The 15,866-nt window shown below is 34.6% G+C and overlaps 2 pseudogenes; both read right to left on the reverse strand.

Moving 5' to 3' along the window:
- Positions 1 to 2,235: 2,235 nt before the first annotated feature.
- Positions 2,236 to 3,655, reverse strand: LOC141410807 (targeting protein for Xklp2 pseudogene; annotated as a pseudogene).
- A 6,567-nt stretch (positions 3,656 to 10,222) lies between these two features.
- Positions 10,223 to 10,321, reverse strand: LOC141411188 (U6 spliceosomal RNA; annotated as a pseudogene).
- Between the last annotated feature and the right edge of the window lie 5,545 nt (positions 10,322 to 15,866).

The following is a 15,866-nucleotide window of genomic DNA, read 5'->3' on the forward strand; positions in this document are numbered from 1 at the left end:
TGTACTTTGTTCCACTCGTAATTATTTATCTAAGTGGAATGAAAGCAGAATACATGTTCACAAAAATACTTGAACACAAATGGTGATAGTGTAAATGGTATTATAGTAGTCCAAACTACACAAACATCCACCAGGAAATGAATGAATCAACCAATGTGAAGTAATGAAGCCAGACAGTAAGAATGAAGATTTTATGATTTCATATTAAGTGCAAACTCATCCAATGTAATTAAAAGTAGATCAAAAGCAGCTTGGGGTCAGAATGACAAGAATGAATGATGGGGACAAGACAGGACAAGAAGGGAAATTTTAAGGGTGAAAGATAGGTTCATTAGTATAGGTCACATGCATGGTTATATTTTAAGATAAAATTGAATGCTTAAATATGGGAAGTTTATTGTATTATGTTTATACTACAAAATCCGCTTTAAATCCTGTACGTATAAATTATATCAGCATATTCTATTAAAATTGTAAGTATATGAGACAATTTCTAAATTAGCTTGATTGAATTGTGCTACAAAGTAGTATCACATAGCCATATATAATTATTACTTGTAAATTAAAATTAAAATTCAAAAAAAAAATAAGTTCTGGGCCTATGTCTTAGAAATTATAAGTAAGGGTCCAAGTATAAATGTTGTAATAATAATACAGAAAAGTCATGTTGCATGATAACCTTAATCTTCTCATTAGTAAATGTAAAGATGTAAATCACTCACTATTTTATTAGTATTTTGAAAGAAACAAAGATATTATGGGGATGAGATACAAGCAACATTTTTGCTCTCGTAGAATAGTGAGAGTCCTAGTAATAGTTTTGTGGGATTTAAGTTTTAAATTTGCATCTTTTTTTAAGGCCCCCAAGCATAACTGGAGGATGTATTCTACAGAAAGCATTATTTTGTTAGGCCCTTGGTAAGCACAGCCTGTCTTGGGTCTTGATAAGGGCTCGTGGAATAGCAATACAGATATTCTCAATACTAATGGGAGCAACCATTTCGCTTAGGACAGCATGTCAATCAGGAAGATAGGACCTATGTTCACCTTGCAAATGGCTCCTTCGTCAGATTCAGTGGCATATGTTACCAGACTTAGAGCAGTGAAAGTTCTACAGTGCTGAGAATTGTTACATGTTAGGCTCCCTTAAAAAGTGAGTTTAATTTCTCTTAATTGATAAAAATTTCAAACAGGAAGAAAAATATGTATTTTAAAAGGCATATGAAAAGTACTGGAAATTTTAAATTTTATGTATCTCTCTTACAGAAGTTCTTTTTTTTGTCACTTTTATCTGTTGATTTTCCTCTCTTGCCATGACCATTGTACTTTACCTCATCTGTCTTATAATTACATCTCCAAATACCAATATTTTGAAGAAACTCACAAAAAAAATGACAAAATTTAAGTTGATGGCATGCAGGGTTGATCATGAACTAGTATATTTATGAATCAAACTATTACATGATGCTTCAGAAATATGTAAAAATATTGTGATCATAAAACTAAATTTAAAAATTAAAAATTCAGATAAATAAGTATATTTATTTATGTTTTCATGTATAACTATAGTCCTAACATAGTGCCTACTGATAAGAGGAATAGCTGAAGTTTTCTACATAGGAAAGTCATTTAAAAGAATGATGGAAATCAACATGCACCTCTTTCCTTATATCACAGCTATTATTTCTTTTTCTCATTTTAAGTTTTGGTGGCTAAGAAGACTAAGAGCCATGGTGAGGGACAGAATATTTGTGCCTAGACTCAGAAAGTGAAGATCATATAAAAGAGTAGGAGCGCTTAGAATTCTTCACTGATCAAACTTCTTGAGGTCAGCAAACTTTATTGAGTAAATTTTTTTTGAGATTTCATCATCTTTATCTCTTAAATAAAACAGACATACATATATATAAAAAGGGAGGGGACAGGAGATATAGAAATTGCATTGTGCTGACACAAAGACTTGAAATTCTACTCAGAGTTAGGAAAAATACTAAGAGTCAACTAAGGTTTAAAGGATAAAACTACAAGGAATCTGAGACATAGATGAGTGGAGTTGCATTTTTAGCCTCAAAGATGCATGAAAACAATTTTCAGCAAAATGTGTATCCACAGCTCTCAGGTATGCTCTGTAAGGCATGGGTAAGTAAGTACGGAAAAACTAGTTCTCTCTGTGCCTGTTGTGGTGTAAAGATCAGCCTCTGTTGCCAAGTAGTTGCTATAGTTCACAGTTGGGGCCTAGCAGTGGAATCCAGTAGAGAACTCAGGAGACACTGGTGCAGTCAGAGGCTGGACACTTAACTTCACCTCCACAGCCCAGTACTTCTGTATTGGATTTGCCTTTTTCTCAATTTCCAAGTCAAAACCAACAGGCTGAGTAGGTCGCTTCATAGGAGGTTTCTTGAGTAAGATGGGTTCACCTTTGAGAATTCTAGGATCAAGTTCCCATGCTTTGAATTTGTATTGCTGCATTTTCTCAACCTCCTCAGCCTCTTGTTCCACTGCACTTTTGCAAGTCACAGGCCTTGTGAGCTGTTCAGTTTGCAGTACAAAATCTGTGGGTCTCTGGAGACCTTGATCACAAATTTAGAGGGTAACAGACTAATGTCTTCCTCTTGATTCTCAAATGGTATCTGTCCAACTTTCTTTTATGGTAGGCTTCAATCTGCTGTGCAAGAGGCACATATGTAGAAGCTGCTTCATCAAATGTTTTCTTCTTTCCTTGGGACAAGTTGAAAGGCTTCATAATGGTACAACCTTTAGTCACTCAGGCAGGAAATGGAGGATATTTTTGCAGTTCAGAAATAAAGTTCACTTCCTTATACTCTTCCTGGTTTTTATGATGTTGTTTGATTCGCTTATCTGTGCAGAAATATAAGTCAGCACGTTTGATTACCTGGCTAAGTGATTTCTTCATGAGCTGCCCTTCTCCTTCAACAGCAAGTTTCTTAGATTCTTCAGTCTTTTTCCACATCTCCACCATCTTTTGCTGCATTTTCATTCTCTTCTGCAACTCTTGCTTGTCAGTGTTTTTCAAAACGTTCTGCCTTGCAGGTAACACACAAGGCTCATTTTGTCATCCCTTGGTTTTCTCTGGGGAAGATTCACTCTTTTTGGAAATATATTGAACACTGCATTCTTCCTCTTCCTGTGCCTTCTTTACTTTCATTTTTTTGGAATGTATACTTTCACTGATCATTTCAGGAGTGGCACATCTCTTTGCTTTCATTTGAACATGACATTTTTCTTTCTGATCCAAATCCTTCTGAATAGCGAGTCTAACTGATCTTCTTTGAGGCTGGGCTGGAGTATTTATTAATATGGTTCCCTCAGCTTCCAGGAAAGAACAAGCATTTGATGGAATAGAATGTTCTATTAGAGTTTCTTTTTCTTTTTCTTTTTCTCCCTCTTTGTAGTAAGTATTACTAACTGATCTCAGAGGTGTGATACTATCTTCCTGAAGTTTAGCATTATTCAAGGAGGTTTTGCTTTGACAAAGCTCTCTTAGCCCATTCTTCCCAGGAAAGTTATTCTCTAAATTGGCCTTCTTATCAAACCATGAATCTATATTTTCAGTATCTACCTCAGCATCCAAAGATGTAAAATTGATGAAGTACATCGGGGCATCAAAGGAATAAGTGTTTGAAACTTGTGACATTTTGCCACCCAAAGAAGTTTTGCTTTGGAAAAGCAATCCTTAGTCATTCTTCCCAGGAAAGTTATTCTCTAAATTGGCCTTCTTGTCAAACCATGAATCTACATTTTCAGTATCTTCCTCAGCATTCAAAGATGTAAAATTGATGAAGTACATTGAAGCATCAAAGGAATAAGTGTTTAAAACTTGTGACATTATCCCACTCTTAGAACAGATGAGCAGGTTTCTCCTATATTTGTGTCACTTTTCTCAGCAGTCACCTGTGTCTTAAAATCAGTCTATCCAGTCCACTTGCCTACAGCCTTGTCTTAAAGTTGTAATATACTCTTTTACACATCTCTTCTGAAATCTTGAAGTCTGGTAGATACTTAATAAGAATCTCACTCACTTTGTCTCAGCTATGATATCCAAGCCCTGCAAGCCCCTAAGTAGATCTTTTGTTTCTGTGTGTCTTGGTTGTTTTTAAAGGCAAAAATGCTGGTTTCTTTTCAGAAATTTAGTATTCTAATATGTTCAACCTTTCTAATATATATGTTCTATCTACATATTAGAATATGACTTGACAAATTCTATGCTTTCCTTTGTGTAACCTATGGATGCCCAGAAGATGAGCTGATTCCTTTTGCCTGACCCATACTGTGATGAGGCAACAAAACACAGCTGCAAAACTGGGATATCAATTCAGGACCAGGGCTGCTGAAATGACTAGAGGTGTCCAAGAAGGATTGTTAGGTTGATGCCAGAGACAAATATGATTTGAAATTCTAAGTGGAAATATGCCTGAAAAGAGAAAAAAATATGAATTAGAAAAGTTACTTTGAAAACTAGATCAAATATTATTAAGAGCAGAAACCTGGAGCAATCTATGAACATTGAATTTTTATGTGAATTTAATTGGAAAGTTTTGATGACTAAAATGCTGAGCATGGCCACACATTCAAAGCCACAAAGGCCTCTTTCCAAAAATTGTCTTTTCATCACAATGGCATTTTTCAAATATCCAAGTGTCTGCTTTAAACTCTATGTAATCATTCCATCTGCTTAATAAGTAGTTGTTTTGCTCCCCCTTCCTTTGATATACATGAGATTAAATGTGTTCTACTGAAGCAGGACCCATTCTGAAACTGCATTTCTTACTTATGGAATATCTACTACATACCAAGTACTGTTTTAGGCAATGGTGACACAGAAGTATAAAACACAATTATGAAACTTATGTTCTAGATTTTGAAACAAGACAGTGGATAAACAAGGTAAATAAGTAAAATACATGCATGTTGGAAAGCAATGATCTTCAAGAAAAAAAATAAAACAGGGAATGGGATAGGCACTGACATTTTAAACTGGCTAAGGAAAGCCTCACTGAAAATTTGACAGTGTGAGCAGAAAGGAAGTAAGAGTTTGAGTCATGTGAATAGCTGAGAAAACGGCACATCAGTCTCAAAGCACAGGTTGTAAAACCACCCAGGTTAACTATGCCCAACCAATTTCAGAATTACAGGCACATTTTACTGGAAAGGTAAGAATGAGTTCCTACAGGTAACTGAACAAAATTTTGTGTGAGACTATGAAGAGCTTTATAAGATAAACAGGAAAACAACTTGACTGTTACTGTGAATGACATGAGTGGCAAGAACAGTGTTCTGAGCAAAGGAGTCATGAGACATGTTTGCAAACATGCTAAACATGTAAAATGTTACATGTTTACCTTCTGTCTCTCAACAGTATGACAGCTAAACAGGCTGTCATACTGTTGAGAGACAGAAGTTGGAGAAGGACAGAATATGAAAAACCAATTATAAATTCCAAGCAAGAGTTGAGATCAGCAAAAATTAACACACAAAAAATGCGTGTTAATACAACTAACAATGAAATTTTATGAAAACTACATTAGGGAGGTAATGAGAAAAAAGATATGAAAACAGTAAAGTGCTGAGACAATGATCTTCCAAAGCCTACATTTTTCTCTTATTTCATACCTGAGAAATCAAATTAAACACTCAACCTTCATAAGCTTCGGTGTCTTCATTTATATTACAGAAAGAAAAATAAGATACACTTCATGAAAATGAATGATTAATGAGATGAAGGTTCAAAGTTGCTATTATTGTCATTGCATTGTTAACATGCACCCATTTCCCACTTTACTTTGAAGTCTCTTTCAGACAAACATTTATTAAGTTTCCAATAAGTTGTTAACTGAAGCTCTTTGCCTTTGTGTAGCGAACATGATTTTTCATCAGAATACAAAAAACTAGATGTTGTCAAGTACTAAATCCTATAAAAATAAAAAATTATCGTAATTATGTAGATTATTCTCAAGGCTTAATTTTCTCCAGTTATCTATTGAGATACATTTAAATATATAACTATTTTCCTTAAGTTACCTTGAATAATAAATGGAGATACAGGTGAAATTTAGTACTAATTCAATATTTCTACTCTCCAGCATAATTAAGTTATAAATTCAGATTAGATTTCCTTTAAACCCTTTGAAGCTATACTTTCATTTTATGTAATCAAGAAGAAAAAAGAATAACACTTCACTCTATCTACAAATAAACAAAAATGGATGTAAAACAGACTTACTGAACTGTTTTCCCTTCAAAGCATGAGCAACTGATCTCAATATTCCTGTGTAAACTTTTTTATTTGCCATCAGGAAATAAAAAATCCTTCCTATGTTGTTGTGGTCATTTCTCACTCTTTCTACATGACTAACTGCTACCCACTCTCACCTACTTCACTATTAGCAGGTAATTTTACTCCACAGACAGAGGAGGAAATAAATATCATAGTCCTTCCCCAATTTTCCACACAGCATTGACACTTTCAAATAGTCTTTCTGCCTGCCTGCAAAGGTACCCTACTCTTCTTTTCACAAATATATTTCCTGCCTCCTGATCTGTTATCCGCCTCTACCTCATGGATGTGGCTTTGTCATACATTGTCCTTTTTACTACATCTTCACTCATTGTCACACCAATTCCATATACAAAAATGTTTAAATACCCATACTATTTAAGTACCTTTCATTTTATCCTCTTTATTATTCCAGCTCCTGCCCCATTCCATTCACTTTTGCACAATATTTTTCTAAAGATAAATCTACACTCTGTCTTTTTAAGCTTCCACTTATATTTGCATCCTATTGCACATCTGGTATCTGCTGTCCTCATACCACTGAAATTATTTATCTTTTCACCCATGGCATCCTAATTACAAACTATTAATAATAGGCTCTCATCAACTTGTTAAAAAGATCAACTTTGGCACATCAAAATCTCAAAGAGTTCATTTGATCAACTGTTCACAAATAAGGCAGCACTAAACCAGAAGTGGTTCAAGCTACACCCAAGCTTGAGAAGAAGGCCTTTATAGGACCAGTGAAAAGGCAAGGCAAAGGAAATATGGACTAGCTAAAGCAGAGCAATAGAAATTTTAATGTTGTTTTGCAAAGTGAAAGAAGGCAGACAAAAGAAATATATATTGCATGGTTCTATTTATATTCCCTTCTCAAAAATGGAAAGCTAAAGTGACAGAAATTGGATTAGGATTGCAAGGCAATCCACTGGAATAAAGGAGTAGGAGGAAGAAATGAAAGGAAACAGCAAGAAATTTTCCAGGTGATGTATGTGTTTATTAACTTGACTGTGTTGAGGATACTACTCATGTATACCTATGTCAAAATTTAACAAATTAGTGCTTATATGTATAAATTTATTGCATGTTAATTGTTCCTAAATAAAGCTAATTAAATTAAAATATAATTATGATATGAATAACAAATTTTTCAGAAACATCTATTTCTACTTTTAGAAGTAGAACACATTACTGTAGTAGAACACATGCTTTAGAGTTATATGATATGTTATTCAAATCCTGCCTTCCTTAAGCCCCAGGGGAAAAGGCTCAAGTGAATTGGAGAGTGGAAACACTCAGGGTCACAAAGACTAACTTCCTTAATATATAGAAAAGTGACAATTTATGAGCCACAACAGAGCAATTTTTGTGAAATGGCCCTGAATGAATAGGTAAAATTCTGTACCAAGTTTTATTTGTGTCCAGTCTACTTGGAAACTGCAGAAGAATTTTAGTTAAATAAACTGAAATGTGATTTATCAAAATGTTTCAAAGCATATTTAATGTTAAAATTCTAATAACATGTTACACTAATAGGATACTCCTTGAGGAAAATTGGAGATCAAGAATATATTGGAAAGCCAAGCCAGATTATCCAGCCACAAATCATAAACAGGGAAGCCTGGAGAAACTTCTTAGATCTCACATAGAAATGGTTTGAACTTGGAAATTTTAGGACCTTAACTGAATGCCACAGTGGAAGATGACTTCCTCTTACCCAAACCAGAACTGAAAACACCAGTTATTATCATTTTACATGTATAAGTATACGAAGGAATTTTCTTACACCAGACCTCCTCCCCGTTCAATACCTTTTGCAGAAGAGTCATTTGTTACACTTACAGCTAATTTTTATATGAACAAAGTTAAGAAGTAGAAAAACATAGGTTCAGGCATTAAAAGTCAATCTTTACAGTGATGATCTCAGGGAAGTATGAGACATTTGGAGGTGTTTGAAGAAAGGATGCCAATTCCTGAAATGCTCCGTAGTAGAAATCTCTGCACTGAAGCATGAGGAACTTTGCTAAAGTTAAGGTGATAACCTGGGTTCCTTGTGAGATTCTGCATACCTGCAGTTTAAAGGTGAAGCCTTTGTAATACTCTTTTTGCATGCTTTGATTACACATTTTAAATGCTACTTCTTCTCAGACCTGAACCCCATGAATGGCAGATTCGATGATAATGTAGTTAAGTCTGAATTAATATACTAAAAAATGTTCATGTTGGTACTAACTCATTCAAAGTCCTCCTACACAAAGTCTAACTGGTCCAAAAGTAGTATTTATCTTTTCATTTGGGCACATGATGGTTTTCTCTTTGACCTGTGAATAGAAGAGTTCTGGAAAGAGTAACAGCTGTGCTTCCTTCCATCTTATAAATTTCATTTCAGAAAGCACAACTTTGTAATCAGCTCTGAACATAAACCTTGGCATATTTATCTGAAATGATAGCTCATAAGAAATAGATGACCACATTAAAGTAGATGTTTCCATGTTTAAAAGACTATAAACAAGGAGATTAGAAAATAACAGGAGAGAAACTGTGATAGGACCTGGCTCTCAGGCTTTCCTATTAAAATTATCACATCATGAATGTGTGCAGTGAAAGAAATACTTTTATCCATGGAAATGCAAATACAGTGAACTGCGAACTTTCTTGCATGGATATAAGATGTGCAGTATTTCATACTGATGCATAGTGGAAAAACTCAAAGAACCTGATTATTCAATTACTATTTTTAGTTCTTTCACATTTTTCATGCTTTCATCTCTCTCTCTCTCTCTCTCTCTCTCCTTCTCTCTCTCTCTGTCTGTCTCTCTCTCTCTGAATCCATTAAAGTTCCAACTCCAGGAAGAGAAAAGACAATAAGAATCATATAGAGGGAAAATATTTATATACATTAGGCTGAATTCAAATTTCTTTCTTCATTCTGTTAGCATACATCAATTTCAGTCCTTCAATATTTGGGAGAAATGAATCAGGCATTTCTGTGGTTCATAAAACATCAATCCTTATCCAAAGAATAAAATGAAATTATTTGTTAATATGATAATCTTCAATACTTTGAAGATTTTAATATGATAAACTTCAATACTTTGGAATGTTTGCTTATAACTCTAAAATCTCATTTTTTTTCTTAGTAATATACAATAAAGGAATAAACTAGACCCACATTTCTCCACTTAATGAATTGCAAGTTATGTTAAGAATAGTAAGAATTTGATCCTGGATCCAAGTAATGACAGTATATCTTCTCATCATTTTTTTTTCATTTTTCTTAAATGCATGTAACTGATTTCACTAGTAACAAATTTATTTTGAGCCTTGGAAGCTGAATGCATTCAATTGGCTATGGCACAGATACCAGAACTATGATTCTCCAGTTTATTTAAATCAAAAGTCATATTTGTTATTCTCTTATTTAGACATTCAGAAATTTTTAAAAATTCTTTTATACTATTTTTGAAATAGCACATAATAATATGAGAACATTTGTTGTGAGAATTCTATACATGTATACAGTGTACATTGAACAAGTTCACTCTCTACATTATATTTCCATTTGCCCCTCTCTCCTTTCTCCATTTATAAAACAGTGGTTTGTGGGTTTCATTATATTGTCTGATGTATATACACATAGCATACTTCAATCCTCTTAACCCCTCAGCATCCTTTCCTCTCCCCCACATCCACATGTTGATTTTTCCAGAGCAACCCACTTTCACATTCATAATTCATGGCTATTATTATTATTATACCATCATCATCATCATCATCATCATCATCATTGTACAACTAGGTTCCATAAATGAGTGAGAACCTGCAAAATATTGGCTCTTTGAGTTTGGCTTGTCTTAATCAAGTTGATGATCACCAATTCCATCTCTCTTCCGACAAATCCACAATTTTTCTTTATGGTTAATTGAAAACAATATGGAACACTTCATGAATTTGCATGTCATCCTTGTTCAGGGGTCATGCTATTTCTATATCATTCTAATTTTAGCATCTGTGCAGCTGAAATAAGTGAGTTTTCTAAAATTTTGTCCATTTCCAGACTTTTCTTTGTAACACTGCGCTAAATTTAATACATCATTTTTGAATGAATGAGGTGATAGATCACAATTTCTGGGAATGTTGGACATTATATTACCCTGATTTCTGCTTGATACTGCCCACACAGATGTCCATAATTATGTGCTACTTCATTCTTTGACTTTATTCACTATATGAAACAGTGATCCACTTCACTGTTGTTACAGGATGTTTACCAAGAAGTTTTCTATAATGTTTGTGATCTATCACCTCATTCATTCAAAATGATGTATTAAATTTAGTGCTGAGAAAGTTGAAGATTATATGATCCCAAGTGTCCACACATTCCAGATTGCACTAGACGTGTGGCCCATTAGATCACCTGTCATTGCTGTGATGAATGTTGGAAGAGGTGAGCAGATGATGGAGACAGGAAACTGAAATCTTGGTGCTCTATTTTGTTATGTACATGAACATGAAAGAGTTGCTATATCAGTTCATGGTTTGTCTAAAGACTTCAAGGTGAACCTATGAAGAGAGAAGAATCTAGACACTATGATCCAGTTCCAATCTCAATTCTAACATGAACTTTGAGATCAATGGAAAGGGTAAATGATTTATCTATGCCTTGGTTTCCTTGAGTGTAAGGAGCCAATAATATTACCTATCTTATGGGGTTTTTGTATGGTTTAAATAATTTGAAATATTTAAACCTCCACTACCAGTTTAGCTCTGACACATGAAGAAGTCATCACACTAATCTTTAAAAGAAAAATCTAAAAAGTATAATGAGTAACCTTCATTTTTGTTGGGATTCAGGTTTGATCTCAGGCCTTCACAGGTTCAAAGCAGATGCTCAATCACTTGAGACACTACACTCACATGCTTTGCTCTGGTTATTTTGGAGTTGAAGTCTGGCAAAATATTTGTCTGGACTGGTCTTGAACGCTGATCCTCTTGATTCCAGCCTCTCAAGGAACTAAGTTGTTTCTAAGATTACAGACATAAGCCAATTTCATGTGCTTGATTTCAGAAACATTTCTTGAACCCCTATGACAACTGACATTTCTCCACCCCAAATATTGGACAAACAGAGGAGTCTGGAGCCACAAATCAGAAGCACATAAATAGATCAGAAGCAGCTTCTGCAGGAGGTGGTTGAAATACTCAAACTTTTAATTTTTAAATGAGATATTTTTATATTTATTTATATGTGATGAAAAATAACTGGAATATGAGTGCGGAGTAGCATGGGAATGAGAAACTTCTGGGCTATAGTCTAGTGTGGCCCAGAGATCCTTTCATTTCACTTCCCAGAACCATGATCATAGTATCCAAAATCACCTCATATTTCTGACAGGAATACAGGAGAGGAGAGCATTTGAAATAAATGCCCTGTGCTTGTCACAGCTAATGGAAAGAATGACTTGACCAGAGCCCTAACTGACCTTGGGAAAGGGCATTTCCTCAGTGACAGTCTCTAGAGTCCTAACTTACCATGCATGTCAAAACTATGTAAAGGTCAAAGATAAGGGACAAGAGAAACCCCAAAGATAGGAGTTTTATCCTAGAATTAGAGAACACTTCCTCTCACCTGCATTATGTCACACAATAATGGTCCTATGTACTAACAATGGATGACAGCAGAAAGGGCTCCAGGAAAGCACAAGCTGTTTAAGGACCACAACATTGTAAAGGCTATATATGACAAATCTACAGCCAACATCAAACTTAATGGTGACAAAATGAAACCATTGCCTCTAAAATCAGGAATGAGACAAGGGTGCCCACTATACCTACTCATATTCAAGATAGTACTGAAATTCCTAGCCAGAGCAATTAGGCAAGAAGAAGAAATAAATGGAATACAAATAGGTAAAGAAACTGTCAAAATATCCCTATTTGCAGACAATATGATCCTATGGCTTAAAGAATCAAAAAACTCTACCCAAAAACTTCTGGACACCATCAACAGCTTCAGTAAGGTGGCAGGATACAAAATCTACAAAATCAACCTACAAAAGTCATTAGCTTTTCTATACATCAATAACAAACTAACTGAGAAAGAATATATGGAAACAATTCCATTTATAATAGCCTCAAAAAAATCAAATACTTAGTAGTAAACTTAACTAAGGATGTAAATGACCTCTCAAAGGAGATTTACAAACCCCTGAAGAAAGAGATGGAGGAGGACACAGAAGATGGAGGGATTTCCCGTGTTCATGGATTTATAGAACCAATATAATAAAATTGGCTATACTATCAAAAGCAACCTACATGATAAATGCATTTCCCATCAAAATCCTAATGATATTCATCACAGAGATTAAAAATCTACCCTAAAGTTCATTTGGAAACATAAGAGACCATGAATAGCCAAGGCAACACTCAGCAAAAAGAGCAATGCTGGAGGTATCAAATACCCAACTTCAAATTATATTACAAAGCAATTGCAATAAAAACAACATGGCGCTAACACAAAAACAGACATGAAGACCAGTCGAACAGAACAGATGACTTGGATATGAATCCACACAGCTATGTCCACTTTATTTTTGACAAAGGTGCCAAAAATATATGATGAAGACAGGCTCTTCAACAAATGTTGCTTGGAAAAGTGGTTATCCATCTGCAAAGAAATGAAACGAGATCCATGTTTATCACCCTGTACTAGTATCAGCAGAAAATGGATCAAGGACCTTAATATCAGACCAGAAACTCTGAAGTTAGTACAGGAAAGAGCAGGAAATACTCTGGAAATAATAGATATAGGCAAGGACTTGTTCAATAGAACCCCAGCAGTTCAGCAACTAAGAGAAAGGATGGACAAATGGGACTTCATAAAATTAAAAGGCTTCTGCACAACAAAAGACATGGTCTCTAAACTGAAGACACCACCAACAGAATGGGAGAATATATTTGTCAGCTATACATCAGACAAAAGGCTGATAACCTGAATATATAGGGAACTGACAAAACTAAACTCTCCCAAAATCAATGAACCAATAAAGAAATGGGCAAATGAACTAAACAGAACTTTCTCAAAAGAAGACTTTAAAATGGCCATAAAACACATGAAAAAAGCTCACCATCTCTATCCATAAAGGAAATGCACATCAAAACCACACTAAGATTCCACCTCACCCCTGTTAGAATACCATCATCACAATGAAGGGCAAGGAAATGGGGAAAAAGGAACCTTCATACACTGCTGGAAGGAGTGCAAGTTAGTTCAACCACTCTGGAAAACATATGGAGGCTTCTTAAAAATCTAAATATAGATCTGCCATATAATCAAGCAATCCCACTCCTGGGGATATACCCAAAGGAATGAGACACAGGTTACTCCAGAGGCACCTGTATACCCATGTTTATAGCAGCGCTATTCACAATAGCCAAGTTATGGAAACAGCCAAGATGCCCCAGTACTGACGACTGGATTAAGAAAATGTGGTATTTATACACAATGGAATGTTACTCAGCCATGAAGAAGAATGAAATCTTATCATTCACAAATAAATGGATGGAACTGAAGAACATAATTCTGAGCGAGGTTAGCTAGGCTCAGAAGACCAAAAGTCCTATATTCTCCCTCAATGTGGAATTTAGATCTAGGGGAGATACAGTAATGTTGTAGGGATTGGGTCACATGCTAAGGGGTGAGCACCTAAGGGGGAGGTATGGGGATAGGTATGAAACCCAAAACATGAAAGTGTTTGATGTCCCCACTGCAGAGGAACTAATACACAAACCTTAGCAACAGAGGTCAGTATGGGAAGGAGATCAGGGACTAGTGGAATGGTCAGGTAGAGATAAATCAACTTGGACTGTCACACAATTGTACATGGAAACAATGCTAGAAATCTCTTTGTATAGCTATCCTTATCTCAACTAGCATAAACGCTTTGTCTCTCTTATGGCTTATTTCTTCTCATCAACAAAATTGTAGAAGAGGGCAGTACAGGTTCTGCCTGGAAGCAAGAGAGGGAGGAGGTGGAGAGCAGGGGGAGGAGTGGCCTTAAAAATGTATGTACATGTCAATAAATGAATAAAAATATTTTTAAAAATAAAAAATAAAAATACATTTTCAAGTATACAAAAAAAATTCCAAAAGTAAAAAAACAAAAAAGAGTTATTGGAGAAATACAAAGAAAACAGAAAGAATTCGAGATATCCTATTTCCACAACTAGAAAAAATATCAAAGATAGCTTAATTCCTAGCATGTTTACTTAAAACTTCCCACTTTCTAAAGGTTTTTATTTTTTTACATTGTCTGTTTCCCCATATGTAATGGTAACTATCAATTAAAGATTATAAAGCATGCTAAGAGGGAGGACCAGTCTCTAGAATCAAGGCCAGCATGCAGACTAAAATATGACATGGGCTTTGAAATATCAAGATGGAAATTGAAAACTTTTATTAATAGATTAATGGCTGTAATGGAGAAGGCAAACATGGTACCACAATGACAGAAAGAATGGGGGCTATTAATTTGGAATAAACTAAAAATTGCCCACACCATTGTGAAACAGTGTTGTATTATTTGAAAGTGGCCTAGAGCAAGTGTCAGTGTACATTGCAGAGTTTTGAACAGGTAGTAAAATTTTTTAAGTGTATTTATAGCCTTGAAAACAATTTTTGCAAATGATGCTAGGTAAGTTCTGCTACTTTGCTACAAATAATATGACAAAGACGATTACAGATTTTTTCTTCCTTTGGTGGTACTGGGATTTGAACTCAGAGTCTAGTGCTTGCTAGGCAGGTTGTTGGGATGAACAACAACCTCATCCCAGAAAGTTAGTATTGTAGATTAAGTGTCATTTTTAGCATATAAAACAGTATCTGTTAGCAAGTATTTGATTTATAATCAGTATTGAGAAAATGTCAAATAAAATTAAAGACATCATTATTATTGACCTTTTAGTAAGGAGTATTACCATGATTCTGGAAAAAATTAATAATTTATATGTTAAGTTATAATATCAGAGATGAGGAAGAAAGAAATTAGAAAAATATATACATATTGTTTTTTATGCTCCTTGCTGTAATATTCATGTCTCTAAAGGAAAAATGATTTATCTACAAAAAACTATTGATTTTTATGCTTTCATTTTATCATTTCTGTATTTGTTTACATGTTTATACATTGCTTGTGCCAAACCCCCAGTTCCAGGCAGAACCTGTTCCACCCTCTTCATCTCTGTTACTATGTGTGATAGATACCAAATACTGATGCTTTCCTCTGCTACAGGCTAAAACTGTCAAGCACATTTTAGGTGATTGCTACATACTAAGTAATAGTTATTTTTGGACATTAATTCTTTTAATTATGACAACCACTGTATGAGATAAGTATAATTGTTTATTTTAAGAAACAAGAAAACTAACTTACAGAAAGTTAAAATAAATTCCTTAGGCTTATACTTAAAAGCTCTCATATTTTATTTAAATTATAAATGCAATTATTAAAAATTATTTTCAAAGATAGCAAAAATTATCATATGAACCTGTGATGTTGGTGAGATCTGTTTT

The sequence above is a fragment of the Castor canadensis genome, chromosome 9 (genome assembly GCF_047511655.1).
Source record: "Castor canadensis chromosome 9, mCasCan1.hap1v2, whole genome shotgun sequence".
Lineage (NCBI taxonomy): Eukaryota > Metazoa > Chordata > Mammalia > Rodentia > Castoridae > Castor > Castor canadensis.